This window comes from Sapajus apella, unplaced genomic scaffold, assembly GCF_009761245.1.
Source record: "Sapajus apella isolate SASKATOON/1434 unplaced genomic scaffold, GSC_monkey_1.0 scaffold1, whole genome shotgun sequence".
NCBI classification, from domain to species: Eukaryota; Metazoa; Chordata; class Mammalia; order Primates; family Cebidae; genus Sapajus; species Sapajus apella.
The window spans coordinates 30,765,275-30,775,656 of NW_022436941.1; the positions used below are offsets into that span (position 1 = coordinate 30,765,275).

Below are 10,382 nucleotides of genomic sequence, written 5' to 3' on the forward strand. Positions count from 1 at the left end.
AGGCACACTCAGAAACTGGAAATGACTTGTGTGATTTGGTCATGAAAAATGAAAAGAAAGAGTAAGAGAGAAAGCTTGAGGAAGACTTAGCATCCAGGCATGTAGAGCCTTGATCATTATGCTAAGGATTTTTGTCTTTATTCTTTATCCCAAGCACAGTTGATGTGTTAAAATCCAATTGAATCTTTAAATGGATTCCTCAGGAGCAGGTGGTGATTAAGCGCAGAAGCATTATTTAGACAAGAGATGATGGTACCTTGGGCTAAAATGGTGATTGGGTCAATCTTATAAGTGAAACAGATTTTTTTGGAGGTGATACCAACAATGCTTTTACTAAGGATATGGAGATGATGTAACGGAAGGGAATATTGCCTAAGTTTTTAGTCCTGTGCAACTGAATGAATAGAACTTGGTACCATTTATCACAGTAAGAACAATGGAAAAGTATCTATCTAAAGGAAGATCATAGATTCAGTCCTGATCATGTTCAGGTGAGAAACATTGATTTCAAGTAGTTAGTTGAATGTATAAGTCTGGGCTAAATATTATATTTACATAATAATAGTAACTGAAGCTTTGAACTTAGTTGAGATAAAGGATAAAATATGAAATGAGAAAAGGAGAGAGTCTAGGAGAAGAATGTCAACATTTAATTTCTGGGTAGAAGGAGAAGAGCCTGCAAAGTGTATAGAACAAAATGGCCAGTGAGGTAGGCGAAAAACCTAGAGAGTTTTGAAATGTATCCATTGCATATAGCATTATTGAGTTTATTACTGATGATAGCAAGGGCTGTTTCAGTGAGACAATTGGGCCTAAGTCATACAGAGTGAATTGGAAAAAAAACTAGGAAATAAAGAAATAAAAATGGTACATATGGATGATTCTTTGAAGAAGTTTAGCTATTGTATTAACCAACTTTTGCTGTGATGATAAACATCTCCAGGATTCTTGTAGTTTAGAGCAACAAACGTTTGTTTCAGTGGACCAGCTATAGTTCTGCTGGGTTTGACTGGGCTCCACTCAACTATGCATGTATTCCCATTCTGGAATCTAAGCTGAAGGAGAAGTTATTAGGACAGTCTGTGCTCATAGTGGAGGACAGAAATGTGAGACAAACCATGTCATGGCATTTAAAGCTTCTGCTAATACATGAAAATGTGGCCTTGGCCAACGCACACGGCCAAGTCCAAAGTATGGGTCACACCAATGTTTAATTAAATAATTCCATAGTATTACACATTTCATCATTTCCAATTTTTCATTTATAAATAGCTTCAATAAAGATGTATGTATAGGAAGATCATTGCAGCATTGATTATAAAATAATAAAACTTTAAACTACCTATTAATAAATGCTCATCTGCAACAGAGAGACATATCTTCAGTAGGCACAGCAAAAGGACCACAACATGATGGTAAGGAATATGTAATCCTATTACACAGTAGTTAAGAAAAATATTCCAGTCTATCAAAGCTACAAAAGGAACAAGAAAAATAAGGAGATAATCTATAAGGAGATGAGGGTTCTAGGGAGCTTGTTATTTTCTCCCCCTTCATTTTTTAATATAGGAAAGATTTTGGCATATTTAATATCACTAGGAAGAACTGAGTAGAAAGGAAGCAGACAATTTGCTGGAAAAAAGAAGAATAACTGATCGCATAAATTTCTCAAAACTGTAGAAAGCTATAGTTGTTTAAAGCACAGGTCTGGCCTTAGATATCCAAGGGATATGTCTCTGTGTTAAGAAGGGCTGACACAAAGATATATATATATATATATATGTATATATATATATATCTGTGTGTGTGTGTGTGTGTGTGTGTGTGAAGACAGGTTGTGTGCATTGTACACCTCTTCCTAGAAAACTACATGTTGATTTATTTCTTTATTAAACAGGTGAATATATATTAATTTAGCTTAGTTTTAACCATTCTGTGGTAGGTAAGCATTTTGGTGGTTTGAACCTTTGTTACTTTTTCAATTGATGCTAGAATGAACTTCCTTATTATACATATCTTTTTTTTTTTTTTTCCAGACGGAGTTTCGCCCTTGTTACCCAGGCTGGAGTGCAATGGTGCGATCTCGGCTCACTGCAACCTCCGCCTCCTGGGTTCAGGCAATTCTCCTGCCTCAGCCTCCTGAGTAGCTGGGATTACAGGCATGGATACTTAAAAATAAAATTGTGAAAACTTAAATGTACAACACTATGACATTATTTAATTAAATTTTGGTATTCCACTTAATAAAATACTACGTGATATGGTTTGACTATGTCGCTACTCAGATCTCATCTTGAATTGTAACTCTCACAATTCCCATGTGCCATGGGAGGAATCCAGTGGGAGGTGATTAAATTATGGGGGTGGGTCTTTCCTGAACTGCTCTCATGATAGTGAAAGAGTCTCACGAGATCTGTTGGTAAAATGGGAGATTCCCTGCACAAGTTCTCTCTTTTCCTGCTGCCGTCCATGTAAGAGATGCCTTGCTCCTCCTCTTTGCCTTGTGCCATGACTGTGAGGCTTCCCCAGGCACATGAAACTATAAAACCATTAAACCTATTTTCATATATAAATTACTCAGTCTCAGGTATGTGTTTATCAGCAGTGTGAAAATGGACTAATACACTACACATCCATTTAAAATCATTTTATACAAGACTATTGAATGACATATACTGCAAGACATCAAGCAACTTAAACCATGTGACAACATACATAATATATAAATACAGTTGACCCTTGAACAACACAGATTTGAATTGTATGATCCACTTATGTGCAGGACCACTTATATGTGGTTTTTCTTTCACCTCTACCACTCTTGAGACAGCAAAGACCAATCCCTCCTCTTCCTCCTTTTTCTCAGCCTATTCAACATGAAGATGTTAAGGATGAAGATGTTTATCATGATCCACTTACATTTAATGAATAGAGAATATATTTTCTCTTTTTAATGACTTTCTTAGCAATATTTTCCTTTCTCTAGCTTGTTTTATTGTAAGAATACAGTATATATTACATATAACTTAGATAATATGTGTTAGTCTACTGTTTATGTTATCAATAAGGCTTCTGGTCAACAGTAGGCTATGAGTAGTTATGTTTTAGGAAAATAAAGCAATATACACAGATTTTTCAACTATGCAGGGAGTTGATGTCCTAAACCCTGCTTTGTTCAAGAATGTGTACATACATATATATACACATATGTATATATACATGAATGTGTATATATATGTGTGTGTATCTGTATACATATACACACATATATATGCATATACAGAGAGAGAGAGAAACTAGATAGTACACAAACATGAGAAAAACATGTGGTTGATTCTGGATAGTTGGATATTTGCTTCTCTAGGATTTTCTGGATATCCACTCTTTTTTCAATGACCTTACACTACTTTTGTAATTGGCGGAAAAGTGAATGTTAAAAATTTCTTGTTCTTCACTAGATCTCAGTAATGCAGAGCAAAGCAGCACAGCAGAGAGTTTGAGAGAACCACCCCTGAAAGCGCCCCAGTGCCACCTTGACACTGGCCCTTATTGCAGGTGTGCCCTCAGCCCAGGTACTCCTTCTCTGCCTCATCTGTAAAAGAGGAACAATAATTATTCCATCAGGCTTGATTGATATTAAAGGGAAATAATAGGTATAAAATACTAAACCCAGTAAACTGGCTATAGTTAGTGCTTTAAAATCTGAACCTCCTTTTTTTTTAAAGATACTATCTTTCATCTTTCAGTTTGGAAAGGTCTTCCAAAATTATCAGTGTTGGCAAGAATGAGGTGGAACAGGTGCTTTAATACACTATGGTGGAAGTGCAGGCTGGCACTGTCTTTCTGGAAAGTAACTGTGCAATATACCAATACTGTTGTTCCTATAACCTCAATTGTTAGGGTTTTACCTAAGAAAACAGTCCATGGCAAGTAAGAGATTCATGACATCAGGATTTGAATGAAGCCTTATGTATAATGAGGAAAAATGGGAAATATCCTCCACATTCAATGATGAAGGAATAATTAAATAAATTTCAAAGATAATGTAATAAAAAAGGAAAAAACTCATGAAACTATTTCAAAGTGACTTTTAAAAACTAATGATTTAAAAAAAAATTGAAAATACTAAAAAGTATGATTTCTGGAGTATGTATGTCAATATATATAACAAGTTGTAGGAATGTAAGTAATTTTATTAATTTTTGAATCAGAGTTTTTGCACTTGCTTACAATAAATATTAGCTAATTTTATAGTCAACCACAAAGTTTTTAAAATATAGAGACATTTTTAAAGTAAAGAAAATTTACTTCCTTTGTTTATTGATCTTTAGAAGGAAAGGAAAAAGGGAAAAATCCTTTCAAGAGAAATATTTCAACTTCTTGCTGCCAAAGCAATCTCAGAAAAGATGGTCTCATAGAATTCCATCTCATTCAGGAAAGCAGCCATTGAAGTGGATTTTTTATGTCCTGAAAACAGCCAGGGTCTCCTGAAGCTTGGAGAGGTGGGGGTAGGGCAGTGACAAGCTTTTCTTTGCAGAGGTGCACCCACTTCTCTGGTCTTCTTGCAGACTTTTCCAGCCAGGCCAATCTCACAGAATAAGAAAAGGTCGAAGTTTATTTCTAAACCTGATTTAATGGACTAGATACTGAGGAGCTGGAAAAATGTGGGCCTGGCTAACAGGTGCTGCATATAGCAGTGGGAAAAGCGTGTGCTTAGCCATCTTACAAGCCTGGCTTATCCTCAGGTTTCCCTTTCTCCCTGTTTCCTTCTGGTTGAGTAACCATAGTAAAATTCATCTCCTCAGTTCTCACAGCTATAGAACAGAGATTGCAATCTCCACTTCATAGTGCTACGAACAGAGCTGCTATCCAGGCAGCACACAGTGTTAAAATTGTATTGATCATTAAAATATTAAAATACTTTGGTACAAGTTGGGGAATAACCACAGTGTTTCCCATGCCATCTATCCACACCTTTCAATTACCCTCCAACCAGAGACACAAATGGGCCTTCAGGTCTCTGCTCCAGCACTATTGCAGGTGCCATTTGGATAATCCATGAAGAAACCATATTAATTGTTAAAAGATTTGGATATTATCCCTGGTGTGGGAATTAAAGATGAACAAGATGATTTCATGGTTGACATTGTAGACTGTAGAGATTTGGGACTTTTTTGCAAGAAGTATATACTTACAGCACACACACACACACACACACACACACACACACATACACACACACACACACACACACACTCAGGTCAATAGGATATTAGTCTCCCATGAAACCAAGAAACCTCCCCGTATAAGAGAAGAAAGACTTGAGGAGAGGGTTAAAGAGCAGTGAGTAGCGTGACCCCCAAAGCAGCTCTCGTGACTTCTAGACACTGCCTAAACTAAGCTCAGAAGAGTGGGCAAGTTCAACCGTTCACTAAGCCTCATTATGAAATCCTCAGAAGTGGCCTTCCTTAGCCCTGCTACTTACAAATGAAGAGAAGAACTAGATTTCTCTTGACATTAAAAAACAGATTTTCTTAAGAGAATATACATGGCTTTGGATTTTAATAGATCATCTGAGAGTTCTTGACACTGACAGAGTTCAAAAGCAGAACTTTTGGCCTATCTTGCTTCAAGGCTGGACTGCTAACTTCTCAGAAAAAAGAAAAGAAAAGAAAAGAAACAAGGGCTATAGGAATAACACTTCATGATTTTTGTTTTTTGTTTTGTTTGTTTTGTTTTTTATCTCACTCTGTCGCCCAGTCTGGAGTGCAGTGGCTGATCTTGGCTCACTGCCACCTCTGCCTCCTGGGTTCAAGCGATTCTCCTGCCTCAGCCTTCCAAGTAGCTGAGACTACAGGTGTGTGCCACCATGACCAGCTAATTTTTTGTATTTTTAGTAGAGACAGGTTTCACTGTGTTAGCCAGGATGCTCTTGATCTCTGACCTCATGATCTGCCTGCCTCAGCCTCCCAAAGTGCTTAGGATTTTACCTAAGAAACAGTCCACGGCAAGTAAGAGATTCATTCATGATATCAGGACTTACGTATAATGAGCTTTATGTATACAGGCATGAGCCACTGCACCTGGCCAATTCTGCTCTTTTCTTAAAGGCATCTGTTCCATTCCTTAGTAAAGACAGGTCTAGGACAACCTGCTGACAGATATTTTCATAAGAATTATCACTAATTCTGGGACACCCCTCTTCCAAAATGGACAACCACACTCTAACCTTTCTCCTCCGGAGCTTTTTGTTTTATTGAACTCGTATGAGATAATATTGAGGAACCTGGATACTGAAGCTCTAACACAATTTTGTTAAGAAAATCGTTGTCTAGATTTCCTAAAAAGATACACATTAGTGGTAGTAAAGTGAATGCAACTTACACAAGAATAACTTCTTTCTTGTCCTTGGTTAGTGTTCTACACAGAACAGCATGTGATATTAAAGTAGGGCAGTTTCTGGGAGCATCGCTATTCGGTTGGAGTGAGAGCTATACTAATCTGAGTGTGTTTAAATTGGAAAGAATTCAGATTTTTTTTTGTCACGTGCTAGATTTCCTGTCAAAAACGTGACTCTCTTAAATGCTGTATGTTCTATTCATTCTCAGGCTTTCTAAAGTACTCGGGAAATGAGAACAAGCCAAAATCTTGTGCCCGTATCTTTTTTTGGAATTGAGTTTGGACACCTATTATATCACTTTGGAAACCTGATGCCCAAAAGGCCTCAGCATCTCTAAAGACAATTTCATGAGCTACTATTGTTTTGTTTTTTTTTTTTCATTGGCATTAGAAAACCTTCTGAAACTTATAACCAGACTTTGGATGAGGGCAACATGCTCTTTTCACAGGTGTTCTGTCTGTGACAAAGGACAAATTAAGTCTCCAAAAAGACTCATCTGCTAGCTTTTTCTGGTGACTTCTATTTCAAGGTCTTCTCTCTGTCTCTCTAATTAGCCTCCCCAAATGGACTGTTTAATGTATAACTAATCTTGAACTTCCTCTTTTCTCTGACTGAAGAGAAAATTGCACTTCATTTGGTTGAGCTATGGTGCTTATGCTGCACATTTATCAACGAGTGATATTTTAGAATCTGGATGGCAGCTGTTCAGAGTTTCCTCATTGGCAATATTAGATTGGGAATTACTAATGATGAATATATAAACCCTCTTTAACATGCAATCTAATCAAAATTGTTCTAAATATTTAGCTTCCTAAATTCAAATTATTTTCCAATGTATATTAGTCTAATGAAACGTTCTTTTTGGGATCTAGAGGAAAGTTGAAAGCATTTAAAACATTTATCATATGCTCAAATGTATAAGTGATAACAATGTAATTCAGTGTATTGATCTGACTGTCTTAGCTCTGCATCTACATCACCTTAATTTATTCCCACTATTTTCTTTTTGACAATAAATAAAATACTTCAAAAAATTTTAGTCGGAAATAAATGGCTATGCTTGTTTTGTGTTGTTTCGTCAAAGGAATTTTTTATAAGTTTGCCTTATTCTTCTGCTGCAGGTAAAGAAGTGGAACAAAGTAAGTACATAGAAGCTGAAATACAAATGGCAAATAGAATTCACTACATGCTTCCTTTCAGTGCTGAATAACACACTCAGGTAGGCAACACACAAAGGGGTCTCCTCTGTCTGCAGCAGGCAGAGTTCCCTTGAAGGGAGCACAAATCTGCAGAGGCCTGGATGACGAGGTACCAAGGAGACCAAGGGCCCAGGATATTGGAAAAATTTCCTGAACATCTCTTTCTAAGAACTATAGTCTTCACCTTTTTTTAAATAGGAACTTTGCATTCAATAGATAGCACAAACAGAAGTTAAAAATCCCTAGGTTTGAGGGTAGAGGGATATGAAGCAAGGAAATATCACATTGGAAAGAGCCACAGAATCAAAGAATGAGTGATGGCATGAAATAGATGCTGTGGGGGTGACTTCACAGAAAGTGGAGGTCCTTATCAGGTAGGAGGGGAGAAGAGAATGTCCCAAACATGAGGAATTGCAGAGGTAGATGAGAGCTCGGAGGTTAAGTACACACCATCTCCATCTGGTTGTACAGCTCTGTCTCCACCTGAATGCAATAGGAAGATAGAGTGTGATCTGGTCTCAGTTTAGGCTGAGGCCCCCAAGGCAATAGGAAGGAATAACTACTTCCAGGTTCCAAAATGATATGCAGGCTACTTATGCAGAGCTTGTGATGGATGTGGTCTAAATCTGGTTTTGCAACTCTTAGCCTCTCTCAAAAGAAGAATATAAAATGAAATTAAATGCTTAGAAAATTACAATTAGAGAAAAAAAATTCTTTAGGGATAATTGGTGTAGTGCTGAGTCTCAACTCTTCCTGCACTCTCCACTCCTGAGTGGGAGAGAGGGGAGTGTTGCCTTCTCCTGACTTCTAATCTAGTGAGGAAGGTTCAAACAAACCACGAGGAGAACGTGTGAGGTGACCTCTGATACCAGACTGGCATGTGACTTGTGCCTGAGAAATCTAAAGGTTAATTATATGGCTGGGGTGGACTACCACGTGCTCAAAGGAAAAATGGGCTATGTCTTAGGAGTATATTGCATTTAAAAATGGAGGTGCACCACAAGATACCCAGGGGGCTGAGAGAAAGGCAAAGTGATTAGCAGGAGCCTGTGCCCACATCGAGGGAAACTTCCCGCAATGGATGTCCCCAAAGAACCTAGGAAACCGCTCCAGGACAAAATCAACTATAAATGTCTCCATAGATTGATGCCAGTTGATAAGACCTCTTCCTCCCCCTGGCCTCTCCTCCCCTCCTCTTTTCTTGTCAGGGAGCTGGGGAGGAGGGCACATGAGAACTGACAGAGTCATGAAGCCAATTACTTCCCACTTGCTTTCCCAGCTTGGGCGCTGACAGGCCAGTGCTGGAGGAGGAAAGGAACTTTAACTTTGGATGAAATTTGTACTTTCGGCTGGACATCCAGGTTACTATGCGGAGATCACTCTGGAGATGAAAGTATCTAGGGGATATTTTATTTTCTAAGAGTAACCAGGGAAGTCAGTGGCACTTGCCCATCATTTCATCTACGACAAAGAAGAGCCTGCCCTCAGAGTGGTTGTGCTTGCAGCAGTTGTCAAAGAAAAAAAAAAAGTTGTTTTGATCGTCCCTTGTTTGTTCAATGCAATATGCAATGCTGCCATAAAAATGAGCATAAACATACAAACAGGTAGGTGAAAGTCGGCTGTAGAATAACTCCAGAAATGAGAAAGCATATCACTGAAGAGAAGTGAAACTTGGAAAGCCTGAAAATCTTCTGGAGATACAAAGACAAGAATCTACATTGCATTTAGGAAAATAGTGAAGTAGAACTAAAGGGACCCCTGGTAACAGCATCTGCTTCCAACTGCGTCTTATGAAAAATATTATCTCTGGGCTGGGAACAGTGGCTCACACCTGTAATCCCAACACTTTAGGAGGCCAAGGCAGGAGGACTGCTTGTGACCAGGAGTCCAAGTTTGCAGTGAGCAATTACTATGCCACTGCACTCTAGCCTGGGCAACAGAGTGAGACTCTGTCTCTCAAAATATAGAATAAAATAATAATAATAATTTCTGGACTGAAAACCAACTTCCTTTTCTTGGGGAAAACAAACATATAAACCTCTCTGTTTATATGTTATACAGAGAGGTTTATATGTTATATATTTAGAGTTGTCTACTGATATGGAAATAAGCATTCCTCAGTTAATCATCAAATAAAAGGCTGACATTTGTGGATGGACAACTGATCTCGGTTCTGCAGCAATGTGTTCCTTATCATGCAGAAAGCTGATTGCTCCAATATAAAGCAGTCCTATGTTCAGTTTGGGTTACAAGTTCTTCCAGAATCTAATCAGTAGAATATACTGAAAATTCCTATGTCAAGGGACTGAGAAGTCACACCCCCAGCTAAAAGAGTTCCTGAACCTTGCCACACTCACCTGAACAATTACTTTAAGAGAGTCGTGGGGGTGGAATGTGGGAAGGGAACGAGCATCCTGTGACTAAAAGACAAGCTTAACCAGCCTGGCGTATCTCAGAGACCACCCCCATGGTCTCTCCAGCCTCCCTCTCTATGAACAAACTGTGAAAGACTATTAGTACATACAATCTTGGCTCTTCCACTAACTAATGGAGTAATCAAGACCAAATCATTTGCTCTTCTAGACCTTAGTTTTCTCATTTGTTAAATGAGGGCTAGGACTAGATCAGTGGCATAGGTGGCACAAAACCAATCAGTTATTTACTTATTTATGTAGTTAGTTATTGAGATAGAGTCTCACTCTCTTGCCCAGGCTGGAGTGCAGAGGCCCTATCTTAGCTCACAACACCCTTGGACTCCCAGGCTCAAGCCATTCTCCCGTCTT

At 38.3% G+C, this 10,382-nt stretch overlaps 1 pseudogene; it reads left to right on the plus strand.

Annotated features, from left to right (window-relative positions):
• The window catches only part of LOC116555325, a 32,564-nt pseudogene that overhangs the window by 17,863 nt on the left and 4,319 nt on the right, over positions 1-10,382 (plus strand).